This window comes from Narcine bancroftii, chromosome 2, assembly GCF_036971445.1.
Source record: "Narcine bancroftii isolate sNarBan1 chromosome 2, sNarBan1.hap1, whole genome shotgun sequence".
NCBI lineage: Eukaryota > Metazoa > Chordata > Chondrichthyes > Torpediniformes > Narcinidae > Narcine > Narcine bancroftii.
Genome location: NC_091470.1, coordinates 247,056,130 through 247,078,227, shown reverse-complemented (window position 1 = coordinate 247,078,227; position 22,098 = coordinate 247,056,130). Strand labels below are relative to the sequence as shown.

General features: G+C 39.6%; 1 protein-coding gene across 4 annotated transcripts in view; it reads right to left on the bottom strand.

Moving 5' to 3' along the window:
• The window catches only part of arpp21 (cAMP-regulated phosphoprotein, 21), a 338,413-nt gene that overhangs the window by 18,891 nt on the left and 297,424 nt on the right, over positions 1 to 22,098 (bottom strand). The window lies entirely within an intron of this gene.

Sequence of the window (22,098 nt, the reverse complement as noted above, 5' to 3'; positions counted from 1 at the left end):
AGGTTTCAGAATCCAGATTACAAAGAAAGATTGAGCAGATTAGGTCTTTATTCTCGGCGTGTAGAAGGTTGAGGGGGGTGGGGGGATTTGATTGAGGTATTTAAGATTATGAAGGGGATAGAGAGAGTTGTTGTGGATAGGCTTTTTTCCCTTGATGGTTGGAGAGATTGAAACAAGAGGTCATGAATTAAGAGTTAAGGGGAAAATGTTTAGAAGTAACATGAGGGGGGAACTTCTTCACAGAGAGTGGTGGCTGTTTGGAATGAGCTTCCGGGAGAACTAGTGGCAACGGTCCATTTTGTCATTTACAGAAAAATTGGATAGGTTTATGGATGGGTTATGGGCAGGGTGTAGGTAGGTGGGACTAGAGGAGAGTACTTGGTTCGGTGTGGACTAGAAAGGTCAAGGTGGCCTGTTTCCGCGCTGTAATTGTTATATTGTTATATGGTTATTGAGAGATATGGACTTTTTTATTTAATCATTCATCTGAAAGGTGGCCCTTACCACTCTTCAGCACTTGAGCTGAGATTTTGTACTGAAGTTCTTGAACTGGAGCTAGAAGCTAGAACCTCAAGACTCAACATGGTAAAACTACACATTTATTGTCAGGAAAGAAAGACTAGGTTTAAACGTAAAGGAAAAAGACATGTTCAATAATAATCATAGAAAATGCTGGAGACGCTTAATAGGTTATGCAGAACCTGTGGAGAGAAAAGCAGTCAACATATCAGTCAGCCATTGATAAGCTTCATGGTGGACTTTTTGGAAAAGTGGCCATAAATTCAGTAGTAAACTAAAAGTAAAAAAGCCGCAGATGCTGAAAATATGAAATAAAAATAGAAAATGGTGGAAAGAATGAGGGAAAAAAAACAGGTTTAATGTGTCAAGTGGGTGAGAAAAGTGTTTGCCAAATGACTGAAATAAACCACATGATGGCAAGTGGACAGGTAGGTCCTGCTGTCAGCTCATAGCTCCAGTTTTGATTCTGATCACCAGTGCTCCCTGAATGCATACACAACCCTAAACACTCATCATAAATAACATAAAGAGCACACATTTAAAAACATATATCTAATAAATGTATAAATCTGATCAAAAATGTCATTAATTCATGATAAAAGGATTCTAAATAAGGTGAACTTGTTTGAAGGATATCGCACTCTTATTAACATGGAACTAATAACAGGTCAGGATATTGTAGGAAAAAGGCATATGAAGAAAGGAAAACAACTGGGATTAAGATCTGGTGCTGATAAAGAGGATAAATATAAACATATTCCAACTAAGATGATAGTGGAAGTTGCAATTGCACCCAATTATGTCTCAGCCCTTTTGTGGTGAAGGTTTACCCTATCTGGAGTTAAATTCTGGTGGTTGGTGGGGTAAATTCCACCTGGTTCTCTTCAAAATAAACTAATAATGCTACTCCAAGGTAACAAGTAAATACTTCTCTTTATTTTTTTTGTTAAAAAAAAAGATTACTCATAAATTAGGGTTAGGGTTAGTACTTAGGAACATAAGCAATAGAAAAGAGAGTACGCCTGCACCGCCAATAAATATGTATGGCTGATCCTGGGCCTCTCAACCACTTGTACATCTGATTCCCATATCCTTTGACACTGAAAATCCAAACATCTGATGATCTCAGCTTTGAACATATTCATTCACAGTTGGTGAAATACAGAATTTCAAAAATTGATAGCCTTGGGTTCAAAAAATGCTGCTTCACTTAAGTCCAAGAAAGCTCATTATGATTAAGACACCATTTAATCGATCCAAACTAATTTAGAGTCAATAGCAATCGCATTGATTCATCACGAGAGGGGCTACTTTGTGCAAACTTTGTGAGGAACCATCTTTTTAAGTTTGTTTAAATAGCCGTCTGCTATTTCAAGTCCAACAACACATCCTAATGCCTGGGGCCTTCTCTCCATTCAATTTTGGTAATTGTTGACATGAGTTCAAAAAAAACAACAAACAAAATGCATCCGTATAACAGAACTGTAAAATCATTAACTGCAGACCCTGTGGGTGCACTAACTGGGTGTGTGATACGCTATCAATGACTTGCATTAGACTAGAAGTCAGGATAAATAGGCTTTAATAACCATAAACTGGAGACACATCTCACATGTTGCTGGCCTGGTTCCAAGGCAGGTACTGAGGGAGGGATTTGAGCACAACGTCCCCAATGGGAATTCTCAGGGGAGGAGTCACAGGTACAGGGGTGGGCCAGTCCATTCAATACATTTGTATTAGACACTACTAGCAGTTACACAGTGTGTTCATCATAATCATTGCACAACACGAGCTATTCTGCTTATCATAATGAATACATTCTCTATTTATAAATTTAAATGATCTTGAGGCTTTCTCATTCATTGAGAATGGTGCAGCTGAGCATGCACTGGAACAACACCAGAGGATGGAAGCATCTCATGTTGAGTACAACAGAAGTTGAGGATATTTTTGAAACCAGCACATGCACCTGTAATAGGCAATGTAGTCTTGATCCTTTGACATGCAACTGTCATCCAGGTTAGTCAAAATGAGTCCAGCTGATTGAAATCAATGTGTCCAGTTAAACAAATTCCTTGTGTATCAAATAGTACAAATACATGATCATCTACTTTGAAAATGCAACCATGAACTGTGGTACCATGTCTTTCTTTTGGTTTGCCTATTACAACACATGGTATGGTGAAGTTGTGACTTCACCAAATCAGACAATATTCTGACACATTTAACCATCTGTAACTTAGCAGCTGATCACCCTCTAATCGAACGTAATGGAACAGAAAGCAAACAACTTTTGTCTCTTTGCGCCTTTTGTCATAATTTTCAGTTCATCTTTTACAATTTCACAGCCCCTTCCACCAAACCATTTGATTTTCACCTGGTTGGTCCCATTCTTGCTGAGACGATCAGCATTAGTGAAATTGCTTCCATTACCTTTCACAAGTTAACTCTGGAAGACAATGGGGAGGGAAGTTCATTTCCAATTTTGAAAGTGTGAATTCCAGATGTCTATAAGAAAACAAATTACATCCACTTGGTATGTGCATTTGCAATGATCAACATTTCCATCAGGTGACCTGCAGCTTTGGTCATGAAATAAGTGTCCGGTGGATTGTTCTTGACACAATTGACATTCTGTCACATTCTTCAACTGGTTGCCAATTCTCAGCCACTGGACAAAACTTTGGAAACTTGTTTGGTACAATATACACCTGAGTATTCTTCATGCAATCACTGCTCTTGCAGAATAGTTGTTCTTCCTTATTTTGGAATAACAAGTCTGGATCTATAAAGAACTACTCCAGAGAATCACAACAATGTCACACATTTTCCTTCACATCCACAATAGATGTGTTCATCTTCCCACACAAGGGTGAATCATATCTCATCATGAAACAAGTTGCTGGGCTGTGATTAGAATACCATTCACAATTTTTTTTAATGACATTCTCCTCTGGTGTTGGTGTTCGACTAATTGGTAGTTGACTGGCAGTGTCAGTGTTCTTGTACTTCAGAATGGAGTTGTTAATGCCTACTTTAACTGACACCATCCCATGCATTCAGTAAAAATACCCTGGTTACACAGAAGTGAAGCCTTCTTTGTCCAATTTCCAGTCACTTTCTCTGCCTTGGAAAAAGATCATAACAGGGCATAACAACACCATTACAATAAAGCATGACATCACAGGACAACAGCTATGAGTTAGAAAGAACATGAAGCTGTGAATTCAGTAGCAAATATCTTACAACTTGGAACACAGCTTTGTGTTTTCTTATCCACTTTCAGTTCACTTGTGATACCAAATTGAACTGACTTGTTTATTGTCACAATCTTCGAATTGCTTGTTATCCAAGCAAATCATCCTATATTTGTCTACAGAAAATCTGAGTTAGGTCTTGCTGCATGCAAACATGAGCTGTTTCATCACCTGAATGGTTGCAAATGCAATTCAACATTATGCTATTGTAAGCGAACCTCTGCACTTCTAACCTTGCAGTAGAAAGAAAAAAAAATGAAAGAAGCAGCTTAAGGTGGTTGGGCCGAGGATGCTACTCTTGAAAATCTCCGTCAGCAGTGGCCTGGAGCCGGGATGAATAATCTCTAACAATCATTCAAGACAGGTTGTGCAAAGTGGGATGCTGATTATTGGAGTGTTTTTCCCCTTCAGTCCATTCACTATAATATACTGTAAGATGCTTGGAGCCTAATGCATTAGAACAATCCAAGATTAGTTGCTGTGGGAACTTAGAAGGGAAGGCTTTTTCTCACTATAAATTCTCACACTTATTATCTGGATCCTTTCCCCAGTGTAGCTATATGAAGAAAGGCACTTGACACCTTAAATTTCACTGTTAAATTATTTGGCATCTGTATTAGCCATTCTCAACCTTTTTTTTGCTATCACCCCCCTCCCCCCACCTTTAGGATTCTGCTCAAAGTGTATAGGCTCCCTTCCCTGTGAAGCAGTCATTTGGTTGGTTTCTTCCATACTGCTCTCCTATCGACTACATAAAAAACAAAGATATTTTATAATTTGTCTGTGATTTCTCCCCCTTAAATGCACTGTGGCCCCCAGGGGGATGTACCACCCCCAATGAGAATGGTTAATCTATATTGATGACTTGGTTGATGATTTAAATATTAGTAAGTTTGCAGATGACAGTGCAATTGGTGGTACAGTGGACAGCGAAGAAGTATTTCAACAGGAGCTTGTTGAACTGGGAAAGTGGGGCAAAAAATGGTGAATTAAATTTAGCTCACACAAGTGTGAAGTGTTGTACTTTGGTAGAAGAGCAGGGTAGGACTTACATGGTAGGGCCCTGCAGAAGGTTGTGGATCAAATAGACATGGGGATACACACATGGTGTCCCACGAAAGTTAGGTGGTACATCTCGTCACCTCCGGATTCACTGACTCATCTTCCTCCCCTGACCCCCCTTTTTTTGTTTTCTCTCTCTCTCCCTCCCCAGCTAATCTACTAGTTCTATCTCACGACTCCACCCCTCACATCCTCATCTGTTAGTCATTCTTCACCCCTCCCTGCTTCACCAATCTTCTATTGATCCCTGTCGAACCTCTTCTATCCTTTCATCATTATTCTACATATCACCACTCTGCACTCAGTCTAGATAAATGATTCTGGCTCAAAAGGTTGATTTTCCTTTTCTCCCACTGATGCTGCTCAACCTTCTGTGTACCTCCATGAATTTTACTCCCTTATGTGCCCATGACCTCCACTTTGGGTAATTTAGAAAAATGGATTAACCTAGATCAGAATCAGACAAGTGTTGCTGAAACTATGAGGCAGTTGGATTACTTGCTACCTGCTGTGACTGCGTACTATTAAGTGATTAACCAACTACCCGCTAGAAGCTAATCTTGATGACCATTTTGTTTCTAATCAGGATGTCTAATGTATCAAGGAGTCAACTCTCTTAGTTTTATCATATGTGAAACAACAAGTGATGATGAATTTTATTTCTGAAGGTTCATTGTCTGCAAACTATACTGAATGACAGATTATGCCAATAGTTATTGACAAATTCTTTTGTAAAACCAAATAAAGATAAGATGTTAAGAAATATGAAAGGCAGGGATCATTCTATTCCTTAATTATTTTGTTCATATTTGGTCTAAAATAAGGATTGTACCATCTTCCTTTAAATAGATCGGTATTTGACATGTCAATTAATTATGAAAATTTAAAAATACTCTATATATTTTAGGATATTAACCTAAATGGTCTACTCCTGTTTCTTTGCTTGTCTTCTAACCTCAATATCTTTCCCCTCTCCCATCCTAGACAAATCCAGAGAACCCATTCTTTCCTGGAATCTCAGTCTGCATGAGGCCACTTGCCATTCAAGGGGTCAGGTGCACCAAAAAAATCTCAGCTGGAAGATGAGACAGCCTGCAAATGGAAGGATCGGAAGATTTAGTAACAGACAGCATATAACTCATTCAATTGGCTAATATTAATGGATAATAAATCATTGCACAACCAGAAAATAATTGTTCACTAAAATATTTCCAATGGAGTTTGCATAAAGTACAGGTAATCTGATAGCATTCTGCACAGTTGCTTTGTATCTTAATTTTGGGCATATGTCTGTGAAATTAAGTTATCAAACTTTCATGTTCATATATTTCTACCAGATCAGATCAAGGCTGAAGATTTCTCTTTTTTAATCAAAAATGGCATTTTCTTTGAAAATAGACAAATGGTTGTTTACAAATAATGGAGACCTAACTTTAAGTTCTGGTATAGACAGGCTCATAAACAAAGCAGACTGCATGTTTTTGAGGCCATCAGCTCAAAAAATCTGCAGTTTTACAGACCCCACCAAAACCACAAATTTTGTTCACGGCCTTGTCAAACCTTCGCTCTTACTCCTTCATATTAAGGAAGATGGTTAAAAATAAACCCAACTTGATCTAATCCGACTGTGAATACATTAACACAAATATTTTTACAGTGCAATTCCACTTTGCATCAGCTCACATTCAATGTGGGTCCGAAATTACTGCATAATTATCCATAAGAGTCTGAACGATTCTGATTGGAGTAAGGTTGATGTAGATTGGGCAATTGGTTTGCAGAGCATGTGCATTCAGTCTGGAGGAATGACCCTGAGTTTCCTGTTGCCTGCCACTTCAATTCTCCATCCCACTCACAATGCAATCAATTGGTCTGTGGCCTCCTGTTTTGTTGCAGTGAAGCTAATGGAAACTTGTGAAGCACACCACCTTCCACCTGGGCATATTGTAACCTTCTGGACAATATTGAATTCCACAGCTTCAGGTAACTTGATTTCAGCCTGCATCAGCCTTCTTTTCCTCCCATTTTTTAATCCTCTGAGACTGAAGAACACATCCAGTCTGACCTGCTAAACACATCTTTCTGACCTGCACTATTGTCCATGTTTTTTTTTGTCTGACAGCTCCATTCACTCTTTGACTGGATATTTACAGCTTAATCCATAGTCACCCCAGTTTTACCCAACCAAAGACATTCCCCATGTCTTCCCTGCAGCTTAAAAATCTTGTGTCTCCTTTCTAATCCAAAGGGTCTTCAACCTGAAATGTTTACTCTGTATCCCTTCCCTCAGGTGAAGCCTGACTTGTTCGTTTTCAGTCTTTATTTCAACATTACAAGAAAAGCTAATGCAATAGCCAGCCTTGGAAAGAAAGGCAAAGGTCAATGTCTTCAGTATTTTTGGTGCTACTGAGTATGATATTCTGCAAATATCTCTGTAAGTATTCTAAAATAGTTCAGCAAAAAAAAAAATTTAAAAAATGCTGATGGCGGTGGTGTCTTCAACAGCCACCCTGCATCTAGTTAGCAGCTGACATGGCTGCAAAAATCTGCCTCCACGTGATGTTGCAACAAACTCCAGGAAATTGATGTGCACTTACATTTCGAGCAATTTTATCCTCTGCTTGTAGACCACTGTGGGCAGGATTTGCCTGCATATAAACTGTAATTATCTGCTGAGATTTGCAAGTCAGATGATTACAGACAGTAAAACCTCCTGATATTTGGCACCTATGGGGGATTCGTAGATGCCAGATAAGTGAATTTTCTGGATACTTGAGATTGCATATTGCACGATTGGTGAACTAACAGAGAGGAGCAACAATTTTAAACCTGTATTTTTTACTTATTTATTTTCTGTTTTTTTTGCCAGTTGCTTGAATTTTCAATAACAGGGGTTTTACACTACTTGCATTACATGATATGCTCCAAGGTCAAAATCCCAGCTATTGGCTTTTTTGCATATTATTTTTCATTTGTGCTCTGACGTCCAACATAATTCTGCCAATTAGCCAGACTTGCCAATTAGCCAGACTTTGTTTTCTTCACTCAAAGAAAACAAAAGGTTTGCTTTGATAGGAATGACTAGGAGATTCAGGAGATTTGGACACTCTGCCATAAGGAAAGAGGTCTAGGTGCCACAAGACTCGCACAACTAGGTTCAGAAACAGCTGCTACCCCTCCACCATCAGACTCCTCAACAAATTCAATCACAGATTCATTTAAGGACTCTTTCTTGTGCACTTTATTGATTTTATTTTTTATTCTTTCTGTATTGCACTGTCTATTCGTTTACATTCATTATCTGTTTACAGTTCTTTGTTTACATGGATTTTTTTGCACCATCAATTAGTAACAATTCTAGCATGCCTGCAGGAACAGTTGGATTATCACCTGAAGACTGAAGTCCAACAGAAAATCTGTGACCTAAAAAAAGTTGGAAAAAGCACAGGAGAACCAGAAACTTGTAAATGCGAGTGACATGCACTTATTCTACATCCTTCTCAAATCTATGGCCCAAATACCCAAGGTCTAATGTGACAGATTATGTTATATGTCATATTGTATATAGATATGTTTTAAAAGGAGATAAATTATGGCAGGTTTTTTTTAGTGTAGGTCATATACAAACACTTCAAAACAGACCTCATTTAAAATGCCAGAGCTCTGCTCAAGCCAGACAGTTGAGGCTCTGAGTGCCTTTGCACAAACTTTGAAGAATGCCTATAAGGACTTCACAAGTAGGCAATAATTGGACATGCTGTGGAGTAATGGATTGTTGTTTTGGAAAGCAACAGATGAATAAACTCAGAAGATTAGGTCCGAAGCCGCAGTCTGTCTGAGTGCAGTTGGCTATTCTAAGAGGGTCGTGTGGTTTTCTCTGAGAGTGTGTGTGTGTGTGTGTGTGTGTGTGTGTGTGTGTGTGTGTGTGTGTGTGTGTGTGTGTGTGTGTGTGTGTGTGTGTGGGTGACTGTGGTGAATGTTTGCCAAGCTGCCTGTCTCCCCTCTGGTGAGCCTAACTGTACTAATATTGGCTGTGCATTATCTCTAGTGTTAAGGACACTCCCCTTGAATATAACTGTATATGCATATCTTGTCTTTCATTATTGTACCATGAGTTTCTGCTAATAAAAGCCATGATTATTGTTTGACCACATCGTCTTTGTCTACTTCATCAACTGGCACTTCAATTTTATTAGCGGAAATGGATGCAGAACTCAAGCCTGAGCAGCTGATAATTGACCAGTCTGCCCTGAGGGCCAGAGAAATCTTCAACCACTGGATTGCTTGTTTCGATTACTACATGACTCGAAACAATGTGGTCGATGAGGTGATTCAGTGGGGCCACCTGAACTCTCTGCTGGGTAAGGTCCCTTTCACCGAAAAGCAAGGAGCTACCACTCTGGCAATAGCCCGGGAATGTCTAACTGCTCACTATGCAGCGCCACGGAATGTGATGCTTGCTCGACACCAGTTGCTGACTAGACGCCAGAAACCCAGGGAAGTGATGCTGCCTATGCACTGGCTCTCGGCTCACTAGCAAATGAATCAGGGCAGACAAAGTGCAACAACACCGCAATGCCTTGAAGCTGGATGCTTTAGTCAACAGGATTGACTCCAGTTACATCTGACAGAGGCTGCTGGAGACAGAGCCCTTAACCTACAACCGGACAGTCACTCTAACCAAAACACTGAGAAGTGCCACGCAGTCCAGTGAAATGATAGAAACCAAAAAGGAAACATCCAGGAGTGCTGGAACCCTGAAGGAAAGAAAAAGGGGAACTCCTTAAAAATGCTACTTCTGTGATAAGAGCTGGAACCCCAGACAGAAGTGCCTGGCTCGATTTGCTACCTGCAGCTATTGTGGGAAACTCGGCCACTTTGCTAAAGCGTGTAAGGTGAAAAGTTCTCCCACTGATAAGAAGAAGAAGAGAAGCACCAAGAAAATGCGTCCTGGAGCTGCAGGATTGGAAGACAACTGTAAAAAGGGGGATTCTTCAGACGAGCAGGCTGAATCGACTTCAAGTGATGGCGAGGTGAGATCTCCTGTGATAGCACAATTGACTCCAAAGCTTGGAGGATGTTACTGACTGGAACGGTCGACTATGAAGGGGGAGGTGAATGTTGAGACTCTTGATTGTCGGGGAGTGCTGACAGCTACATCCATGAGAGTTGCCAGAACCTTAAATTTGTGGAGATATGCAGCGAACCGAAAGATATCGATGGCTTGTAGTGAACTTACAAAAACTGTACGGGACAAGTGTAAAGTTATTTTAAATTTTCAGGGACATTGCCTGGCTGATGCGTGGCTCTTTATTATGCCGGAGCTCGGTGCCCCTGTGGAACTGGGGTTAGATATTCAATCTCAGATGAACAGTGTAGTGTTAAATTTCAGTGGACCACTACCAACACTTACCATCCCCCGCACTAGTTACTGTAGTCTGTCCACATTAAAGATCAAAGCTCCCTCCCTTTTCAGTGATTTATCCCCCGAGTGTCTGCCGATTGCCACTAAGAGCTGTTCTTACAACAAAGAGGATCGTGATTTTATCAAAGCTGAGACCCAGAGATTGCTTAACGAGGGAGTAATTGAACCCAGTAAGAGTCCGTGGCAAGCCCAGGTGGTAGTTGTGAAAAATCACACTAAGAAACAACTGGCTATTGGCTCTTTCTTTTTCTTTGGCTTGGCTTCGCGGACGAAGATTTATGGAGGGGGTAAATGTCCATGTCAGCTGCAGCTCGTTTGTGGCTGACAAGTCCGATGCGGGACAGGCAGACACGGTTGCAGCGGTTGCAGGGGAAAATTGGTTGGTTGGGGTTGGGTGTTGGGTTTTTCCTCCTTTGCCTTTTGTCAGTGAGGTGGGCTCTGCGGTCTTCTTCAAAGGAGGTTGCTGCCCGCCAAACTGTGAGGCACCAAGATGCACGATTTGAGGCGATATCAGCCCACTGGCGGTGGTCAATGTGGCAGGCACCAAGAGATTTCTTTAGGCAGTCCTTGTACCTTTTCTTTGGTGCACCTCTGTCACGGTAGCCAGTGGAGAGCTCGCCATATAACACGATCTTGGGAAGGCGATGGTCCTCCATTCTGGAGACGTGACCCACCCAGCGCAGCTGGATCTTCAGCAGCGTGGACTCGATGCTGTCGACCTCTGCCATCTCGAGTATTTCGACGTTAGGGATGAAAGCGCTCCAATGAATGTTGAGGATGGAGCGGAGACAACGCTGGTGGAAGCGTTCTAGGAGCCGTAGGTGATGCCGGTAGAGGACCCATGATTCAGAGCCGAACAGGAGTGTGGGTATGACAACGGCTCTGTATACGCTTATCTTTGTGAGGTTTTTCAGTTGGTTGTTTTTCCAGACTCTTTTGTGTAGTCTTCCAAAGGCGCTATTTGCCTTGGCGAGTCTGTTGTCTATCTCGTTGTCGATCCTTGCATCTGATGAAATGGTGCAGCCGAGATAGGTAAACTGGTTGACCGTTTTGAGTTTTGTGTGCCCGATGGAGATGTGGGGGGGCTGGTAGTCATGGTGGGGAGCTGGCTGATGGAGGACCTCAGTTTTCTTCAGGCTGACTTCCAGGCCAAACATTTTGGCAGTTTCCGCAAAACAGGACATCAAGTGCTGAAGAGCTGGCTCTGAATGGGCAACTAAAGCGGCATCGTCTGCAAAGAGTAGTTCACGGACAAGTTTCTCTTGTGTCTTGGTGTGAGCTTGCTACAGCCAGACAATCAACCGTTACACTAACCTGGATGCCTATCCCCTGCCACGCATCAATGAAATGATTAATCAGATAGCACAAAACAAAGTGTACTCCACTACTCGACCTCAAAGCAGCTGACCACCAAATCCCCATTTAAAAAAGGAACAACCCTATACAGCCTTTGAGGCTGATGGGGGTTATACCAGTTTAAAAGGGTACCTTTTGGAGTCACTAATGGTGTGTCAGTGTTTCAGAGGGAAATGGATAAGATTGTTAGGAAGTATGAGTTACAGGGTATGTTTCCCTATCTGGATAATGTTACTATCTGTGGGAAAACACAGGCTGAACATGACAACAACTTAAAGAAATTTTTAGCAACAGCTAAAGAACTCAACCTTACATTTAACGAGGACAAATGTGTGTTCAACGCGACAGAGCTACCAATTCTGGGCTACATTGTCCGCAAGGGCAAAATCCGCATCGACCCGGAAAGAATGGCCCCCCTTAAGAAGTTAACACCCCCAAACTCAGCAAAAGCCCTTAAAAGGTGTATGGGATTCTTTTCCTACTACTGCAAATGGGTTTGGGACTACGCCCTCTGTTTGACACTAAATCTTTTCCTCTCTCTTCAATGGCCTTGAAGGCTTTCGAGAGAATTAAAGCTGATATTGCCAAAGCTGCACTCTCGTCCATTGACGAGGATGTCCCATTCCAAGTGGAAACTGATGCCTCAGATTGTCCTTTGGCAGGAACCCTTTATCAAAGGGGAAGACTTGTGGCATTCTTCTCCTGCACGTTATGCGGACTTGAACTTAAACATCCTGCCATTGGAAAAGAAGCCCAGGCTATTATTGAAACTGTTCGCTACTGGAGACACTTTCTAGCCGGCAGAAAATTTGCTCTTGTCACTGATCAGAAATCTGTAGCCTACATGTTCAGTACTAAACACAAAAGTAAAATCAAGAATGATAAGATGGCACACTGGTGAATAGAACTATCAACTTCTAATTATGAGATCCAGTATAGACCTGGCATGTTAAATGATCCCTCTGACGCATTGTCACGATCTGCTGCTGGTGCTCAACTGGAGAGGCTAAAAGAGATCCATAGCAGACTGTGCCACCCAGGAGTCACGAGATTCTTCCACTACATAAGGGCTAACAAACTTCCTTACTCTCCGGAACAAGTCAGGAAACTGACTAAAAGCTGTCCCGTTTGTGCAGAATGCAAACCTCAATACTTCAAAGCTCCGGAGGCCACTCTCATCAAGGCATCCCAACCTTTTGAGAGGATTAGCTTAGATTTTAAAGGGCCGTTACCTTCCAACAACAAAAATGTATATTTCTTTACTGTAATTGATGAATATTTCAGGTTTCCCTTTGCGATACCCTGCCCTGACATCTCGTCAGCATCTGTCATTAAGTCATTTGACAGAATTTTCAGCATTTTTGGTTTTCCCAATTACATTCATACCGATAGAGGCTCAGCATTCATGAGCGCTGAACTGCGGCGAGCCCTGCTACAAAAGGGGATTGCCACAAGCCGTACCACGAGCTACAACCCACAGGGCAATGGGCAGGTTGAAAGGGCTAATGCTATAGTCTGGAAGATTGTTAATCTTGCTTTAAAAACACATGGTTACCCTGTTACCCATGGCAGGAGGTGCTACCTGAGGCACTACATTCTATTTGGTCTTTATTGTGTACTGCAACAAATCAAACATCTCATGAACATATGTTTGCCTTTCCTAGGAAATCAAGAACTGTGGTAGACTGGCCAGCCTGTTTATCTGAACCTGGAACCGTGCTGCTGAAGAGCCACGCTCGGGCGCATAAAATAGACCCCCTAGTCCTATGCAGCTACTGCATACTAACCCCCAACTATGCTCATGTTACATTCCCAGACGGGAGTACTGACACTGTACCCCTAAGAGATCTGGCCTCACCTGGTTCGCCCCTTCCTCACACCCCTACTCAGAGGGAGCCTGAGAGTTTGGACTCAACCCCCCAGCCTGTGACCCCTAGTAAGCTTTCAGATGGCCATGCTGAGGCTCCACTGCCTCACGCTGGCGATTCTGGTGCGGATCCAGAAGTCAGTCCTTCCCACACTACAGACCCAGGACCTGTACCAGTTCCCAAGGTTGCAAAGGAGCCACCTGTTTTGAGACGAAGCACCAGAATTCGTAAATAACCTGATAGGCTGACATATTCATAAAACATCTCATTATATTCCGATTGCTTGCTAGATACTGGTGTATTTTGGCTGTTAGAGTATCTCATGGCCAAACATGGTATCCATGTATCGCTTGCTTCAGTCTTTCCAAGCAGCTGTCCTTTTGATTTTAACCCTTCTTCTGCCAGGGGGAGACTGCGGTGAATGTCTGCCAAGCTGCCTGTCTCCCCTCTGGTGAGCCTTACTGTACTAACATTGGCTGTGCATTATCTCTAGTGTTAAGGAGACTCCCCTTGGATATAACTGTATATGCATTTATTGTCTTTCATTATTGTACCATGAGTTTCTGCTAATAAAAGCCATGATTAATGTTTGACCACATCATCTTTGTCTACTTCACCAACTGGCACTTCAATGACAAGTTGGCAAGCTTGTGGAAAACTCCCATTTTGAAGCCAGTTCAGCTTGGTCAATGCCCTTGTGGTCCATACAAGAGGAGAGGACTGGCTGCATAATATTTTACTTGAAATAAGGGAAACAAAAAGGAACTTTGTGGTGACCTGAAAGAAAGAGGTTATCCTCTGGAAAACCCTGAGGGGGCAAGTTTCTTCAGCAAGACACTGAAGTGGCTGATCAGAAGGCATCAGTTGTGGGTGTCCAATGAACAACAAATCTCTCTCTGAAAACTGAAAAGAATCTTACTGAGCGGTAACCATTTACCTTTCAAGCACCAAAGCCTGGTGAACTTCATTAATGTTAAATTCTATGCACAGTATAAGAATTGTCTGAATTTGGAGGAGTGAGAAGTGAGATTGGACTGTGAATCAAAGAACTTTTTTTGAACTTATATACACATTACATATATATGTGCACTTAGAGGGTTAAGTTAAATTAATAGTAATAAGTTAAAGTTTGATCCTGTTTTCATGTTTAAAGATAATTAAAAGCAACTTTTGTTTAAGTCATCATTTGTCTTGGTGAATTTTTATTGCTGCTGGGTTTTGGGGTCTTTTGGGCTCATAACACTAACCACACTAAGAACCAACTTTGAACTAACTGAGGATGGAAAAGCAGTCAGCAGTCACTTGAAAAACTCAACAATATCTCTATCCTTGTCAGTTTTGCCCTTGACTCCATTCCACTGTAACTACAGGTCACCTCTGACTTATAAGAAATAGAAAAGATCAGTTACCAACAAAAATATAATGTCTTTGGGAGTCGGTGTTGTTCCTGTCATGGATGTAGGGGAACATTTCACTGTTTGTGTGTGCCATTTTGAGCAACTGTGGATCACAAAAGAATGCCCAACAACTGCAATGTGTACCAAGTAAGTCAAATACACAGGAATGTGCAAGATTTCCAGGGAGCTGCTCCGATGTTTTCACCAAGGAGTGGTCCACTTTTTTTCATCAATTTGCACCTCAAATTCCCAAGTTACAGCTAGATGTATGGAGACAGGGATTCCCATTTAAAACATGTTATGACTTCACTCTAAAACACCAGATATGAACGCAAGGAGTGATGACATCAGCAAATCCTGACTTTTATTTTACCTTGCACTTCAACATGATTTGGCAAGCTCTGAGCAGATCTTGGCTGACAACCTTTGGGTTTTGAATTCTACATACTCATCCACGGAAGGGAAGACTCATCAACCAAAATTTGAACCTGCACGTAGAGTTTAGACTGCCAAGTAGGGGAAGGGAGAGTTGGCTTAGAAATGGTAGCAATTTGAACTGTTGCCACTTCCACATTCCATTTCAACATCCAATCACACTTGCAAAGTACCAGCGAATGTTTTGCAGCAGATCAAATAGCTATTTGTCCTATTCAAAATATGTAAACTGACACTGAAGGCCGGCTCCACTCACATAACCTCAGTTTTAGATGCGTCATTAGGTTGGTGTTTCAAGAGGACAAGACGTCATTGCATACCACATTGCATGCCACATTTGCTTGTTTCAGAATTCTCTGGGATCTCTGCACAGTATAGCTAAGCCACTTGCCAGTAAATTCAGTGTGGACAGTGAGAAGCTGGAGGGGCTCATCGTATCAAGCAGCATCAATGGAGATAAAAGGTCATTCAACATTTTAAGTCAAGGCCCCTTGTTGAGGCTTAAGTAGGAAGAGGATGCAGCAAGCAATAAAAAGGGGTGGGGTTGTTACAGGACACATTAACATGGGGAGGTGGAGAGATAAGGGAGGAGACGATTAGGGAGGTTAAGAGAAAAGTGAGAACAAGAGCAGGTAAAGTGGAATTGGATTGGGGCAGGGTTAAATTAAAATTGGAAAACCCAACATTCATAGCATAAGGTTCTAGACTATTCAAGAGGAATATAAAATGTTGTTCCTCAAGTTCACATTTAGCCTCATCCTGGCAATGGATGAGGTCAAGGACACAAGTGTCTGCAATAGAATGATGAAAGGAATTAAAATGCCTAGCAACTGGGAGTTCCAGCTCACTCCTAAGGACAGCTACCTTATATTCTCTATTGCTCTTAAAAAATACCCATTCAATTCACCACTGACGTACATCATGTGCAGATGGTAGGCTCTGAGTTGGCTCCTTTACTGCTGTTCCCAAGCCCATCAAAGCCCATCATTGTCCCATGCTGACATTTGAAGCGCAAGTGATCAAGTGGAAAATCAACTGTTACTCAAGCTGAACTCATCAAAGTATGTGAAAGCAAATCCTGCTCACATGTATCCTGAGAGGGAGTGAGTTCCCCAAGGGGGTTATCGTCATCTTGGGTGACTTGGAATATGAAAGTCCTGCAGTAGGTAACTGACATCAACATGCAGTGTGAAAGTTTCATGGAATTTATTTTAAAAAAAACTCGACAGGTCAAGGAACATCTCTGAAAAATGAAGAGTTAATATTTCAAGTTAATGATTCCTCACTGTAAATGGAAATATCAGTGAAAAACAAGTTTTAAAATGTATGAACAGTTGTGAGGGTCAAGATGGCTGGGATATTTTGAGGTATACACTTTGCATTCTTTAACCTAATAAACAAATTCTTGGATCTGAGACTCTGTTTCTGCCTTTTTAACTGATCCCTGATTTCCTCACTGGCAGAACCCAATCAGTGGGGTTGACATCATCATTCTTCCTTGCTGTCCATCAACACAGGGATAGCTCAAGGCTGTGTGCTTAGTCTTCTGCTCTATTTCCCCGAAATCCACAATTGCATAACTCCCACACAATCTATAAATTCACTGAAGATAGCACAATTGTTGGCCAGAAATAGAGGTGACCATGAAGAAAGCACTCCAACACTTTGACTTTCTATGGAGTTTGAAGAGACTTAAAAGTCATTGAATACAGTATCGAATTTTCACAGGTGTACTGTGGAAAGTATACTGACTGGTTGCATCCTGATCAATTTGAAACTTGAATGCCCAGAAACGCAGGAGGCTGTAGAAATGGGCAAACCTTTAGCTCAAGGCACTGACCTCTCATCCACTGAAGACATCAGTAATGGGCACTGCCTGAAAAAGGCTGCCAATATCATCTAAGAACTTCATCACCCTGGTCACGCACTCTTCTCTCTGCTACATTGGGACAGAAGGTAGAGAAGCCTGAAATCCGGCATCTCTCAGTTCAAGAACAGTTTATTCCCCAACAGCTATCAGGCTTTCTGACTTCCCATTTATCACCTGAAATATTACAATACTTCAGGACTACAAAGATCTGTCTGCACAACTGACACAACACATTTTAAGCATGACTGGCTAACTGTGAATATTTATTTATCTATTTTTTTTTCTCTTCCGTCCATGTAAATCACTTTTTTTCCCCCCTATTCATGGTATCTTATGTGATAATTATTCTTAAATGTTGTTAGTGTATTTTATGTGCCTGGAATGCAACAGCAAGTTAGATTTTAATTACTTGTGATCATTGTACTCATGTATATGACAACAAAAATTAGTCTGTTCATTCATTCATTCATTCAATGTTGTCATATTCTTCTGGGCTATCAAAAGAAGTGAGAAAACTGATCTTTCTTAATTTAGTAGATTAAAAACAAACCTTGTGGGTAAATAGCAGGGCAGGAGATCAGTTTCCTGCTGTTGTTTCTTTAAGTGTAAAAGCCCCAAATGAGCAACATTAAGCTCGTTTCCAGTATGACAAGCAACACTATATGAGTCCCAATGACCTCAGCTTTTATACTGCTCCATACATTCTTTTGGAACTTTGAGTGTTGTCACAAATAAGCATTCAGATTAATCACAAGCCAAACACTGTAATTTTTCTTCTGGCCTTGTGTTGTGAAAAGAAACAAATCCACCGAGTAATCATCAAATATCTTAATGCATTGAAGTTGAATAACAAACATGTTTGCCAATAATATCCTCATTATTAAATATCTATCAGAAAACAAGTATATCTTGATATTTCACCCTATATTGTTTTGATACTAAGAATTACACTAATTTCTTTCAGTCATTGTACTCAATGAGTATAAATATCAATTATTTTATATCAGCACACATTTTCTAGTTCAGACTATAGGATTGGAACTAAATATTTTCTGAAATGGTGAGAGAAGGATTAAAAATTCAAAAAGGAAACTGTTTAAATGATTGTTTCAAGAAAATCATTTGGTTGCAGTTCATGATAAACAGTAAAGAAAAAAAAATGATTCTATGTTGCAGTATTTGATTTATCATTGCAGGGACTTTAACTATTTGTGGTGAAAATAATCATATTGTCCAAAGGTTCCATATTTAACATGATTACAAAGAGAAAAACTCTCCAATATCATATGTAATTTTCCTACATTTTGACTCCACTCAAGGTACAGTTCTTGCTATTGGAACAATGTATTAAACTTTCACCAAATATCTCCCAACACCATCACCACTCAGGGAAAGTTTGCGATACACTAAAGCAAATGGTCTCAGAATATGCTCGCAAGCTCATAAAAGTCCCAGAGATCATTGTGCTCAGGACATCACTGTGTCCAAGAGTCATAAAGCAATGAAAATAATCATTGGACCAACTACGTTTAAGCTAACATTCAAGTACCTATCTCCACTATTCTCAGTTACCATCACGAAAATCCAGTAAAGAAAAACACACAACACTGATGTAAGGAAAGAGATGGCATTTGATGTGACTGCTTTGAATTGGTTGATTGATGTAAATCAACTCAGAATGACAAGAACATGCATGTTAATCACAACTTTTTGAAATAGCAGTGTGGGCAACAGAACTTGAAAACATTTGTAGTATCACTCTTTCACTCTTTATTTTGGGGGGGGGGGTTAGACTAACTTTAAGCTAGGTCATTAATGTTGTGTACTAATTTGGGGGGGGTTTTGGTTTATTTAGTCTGCTGATGTAGTATTGTAATTTTTATTATCTTATGTTTAATCTTTTTACTGTAACTTTCTATTTTATTCATGTTATAAAATCTTAAATAAAGTTTAAAAAAAAAAGAAAACATTTGTAGTAAAACGGAATATAAAGGAAAACGGAATATTAAGCTAGATTGTTATCGGATCACTCACCCTTGTTATTGACAATAGAGCAGGAGGACATCCCACCGAGAATATATAGATGGAGATTAAACTCCATGCTACTTAAAAGACAGGATTTTAGAGAATTCATTGAGCGACAAATTAAAATGTACTTTGAAATAAATATGGAATCAGTGAAAGATAAGTTTATACTATGGGATGCAATGAAAGCATTCATCAGAGGGCAGATAATAAGTTATGTAACTAAGATGAAGAAGGACTACAATCGGGAAATAGAACAGTTGGAAAGGGAAATAATAAATACAGAAAAAGAATTAGCAATAAAGGAAGATACAACTAAAAGAAGAGAATTAACAGACAAAAAAATAAAATATGAAACACTACAAACATATAAGGTGGAGAAGAAAATAATGAAGACAAAACAGAAGTAATATGAACTAGGAGAAAAAACACACAAAATACTAGTGTGGCAGCTTAAGACAGAACAAACTAAAAGAATGGTATTGGCATCAAGGAAAAAAAAAGGACAAACAAATTACATATAACCCAACGGAGATCAACGAAAACTTCAAGGAATTCTACGAGCAACTGAAAATGAAGGGAAATAATTCAAAATAGATGAATTTCTAACTAAAATTGAACTACCAAAATTGCAAACAGAGGAACAAAATAAATTAATAAAACCATTTGAAATAGAAGAAATACAGGAAATATTAAAAAAAAAACTACCGAACAATAAAACGCCGGGAGAGGATGGACTCCCAATAGAATTCTATAAAACATTTAAAGACATTAATTCCTCCTCTCCTGGAAGTAATGAACCAGATTGAAAAAACACAAAACATACCAGATTCATGCAAAACAGCAATAATTACAGTAATACCAAAGACGGGGAAAGATCCACTAACACCTGCATCGTATAGACCAATATCTCTACTTAACACAGATTATAAGATAATAGCTAAACTATTAGCAAACAGATTGGCTGACTGTGTACCAAAAATAGTAAAACTAGATCAAATTGGATTTATTAAAAAAAGACGAACAACAGACAATAACTGTAAATTTATTAACTTAATCCATGCAGTACAAGGTAACAAAACTCCAACAGTGGCGGTTGCTTTAGACGCAGAGAAAGCCTTTGACAGAGTAGAATGGAATTATTTATTCAAAGTACTACAAAAATTCAACCCACCAGTGAAATATATTAATTGGATTAAAACATTATATAAGGGACCATTGGTGAAAGTGACAGTAAATGGATATATATCAAACCAATTTAAATTAAGCAGATCAAGAAGGCAGGGATGTCCACTATCTCCCTCACTGTTCGCGTTAGCTATAGAACCACTAGCAGAACTGATAAGAACAGAAAATAAAATAAGAGTGATAAAAATAAAAGAGAAGGGATATAAAATCAGTCTATTTGCAGATGACATCATAATATGCTTAACAGAATCAGAAATATCAATAAAAGAATTGCATAAGAAATTGAAGGAATATGGAGAAGTATCGGGGTACAAGATCAACGCAAATAAAAGTGAAGCAATGCCAATGAATAATGTGGATTTCACAAAGTTTAAGAAAGAATCACCATTTAGATGGCAAACACAAGCAATTCGATACCTAGGTATACAACGAGATAATAATCTCGGCCATCTATACAAACTAAATTATCAGCTATTAATGAAAATATTACAAGACGACTTAGAGCACTGGAAAGACTTACCACTAACATTGATAGGAAGGATAAACTGTATTAAAATGAACATCTTCTCAAGGATACAATACCTATTTCAATCATTACCAATTCACCTAACAGAGAAATTATTCAAGGAGCTAAAGAAAATAATAAGGAAATTCTTATGGAAAGGGGGGAAACCAAGGATAGCACTAGATAAATTAACAGAATGGTACAAACAAGGGGGCTTACAGCTACCAAACTTTAAGAATTATTATAGAGCAGCACAATTATAGAGCAGCACAATTAGACACCTATCAGATTTTTATCAAACAAGGGAAAAACCAGATTGGACCAGATTAGAGCTAGATAAAATAGGGGAGAAGTTACCTGAACATATACTATATAAGTGGGATGAAAAGTTGGTGCAACATAGGAATTCACCAGTATTGCACCATTTGCTCAACATTTGGAAGAAGATTCATGTAGAAAGGAATAAAATAAATTATCAACTACCAAAATTAATATTGACACAAAATCAACTAATCCCTTTCACAATAGATAACCTTTCCTTTAGAGAATGGGAGAGAAAAGGGATCAAAAGAATAGAAAATTGTTTTTCGGGAAATAAATTATTATCTTATGAACAAATGAAGGACAAATATGGTATAATTCACGATATAATGTTTGCATACCACCAACTGAAAACCTACTTGAAGGACAAATTGGGAAGCAGGCTGAGGTTACCAGAAGGAAACAATTTTGAATATGTGATTACAGACACAATGATAATTAAAAAAATTATACAAACATGTACATCAAACTGCAAGTAAAGGAGAATGAGGATACAAGCTGTAAACCTAAACAAAAATTGGAAAAAGATCTAAACATAAAGAATGAAACATGGGAAAAGCTATGCTCCGGAACTATGAGAAATACAATAAACACGAGGTTACGCATGATACAATGTAATTGGTTACACAGGTTATACATCACACCCCAAAAGTTAAATAAATGGGACCCAACAGTATCAGACAGATGTTTTTGCTGTAAGAAGGAAACGGGAACAACAATACATGCAATTTGGGCATGTGAGAAAGTGAAAAATTTTTGGGAAGATCTAAATCAAGAATTAAATAAAATCACAAAAAGCAATATACCAAAAAAACCCAGAGATCTTCCTTCTAAGTAATATAAGAAATAAAGAACTTGGACTCGATTTGG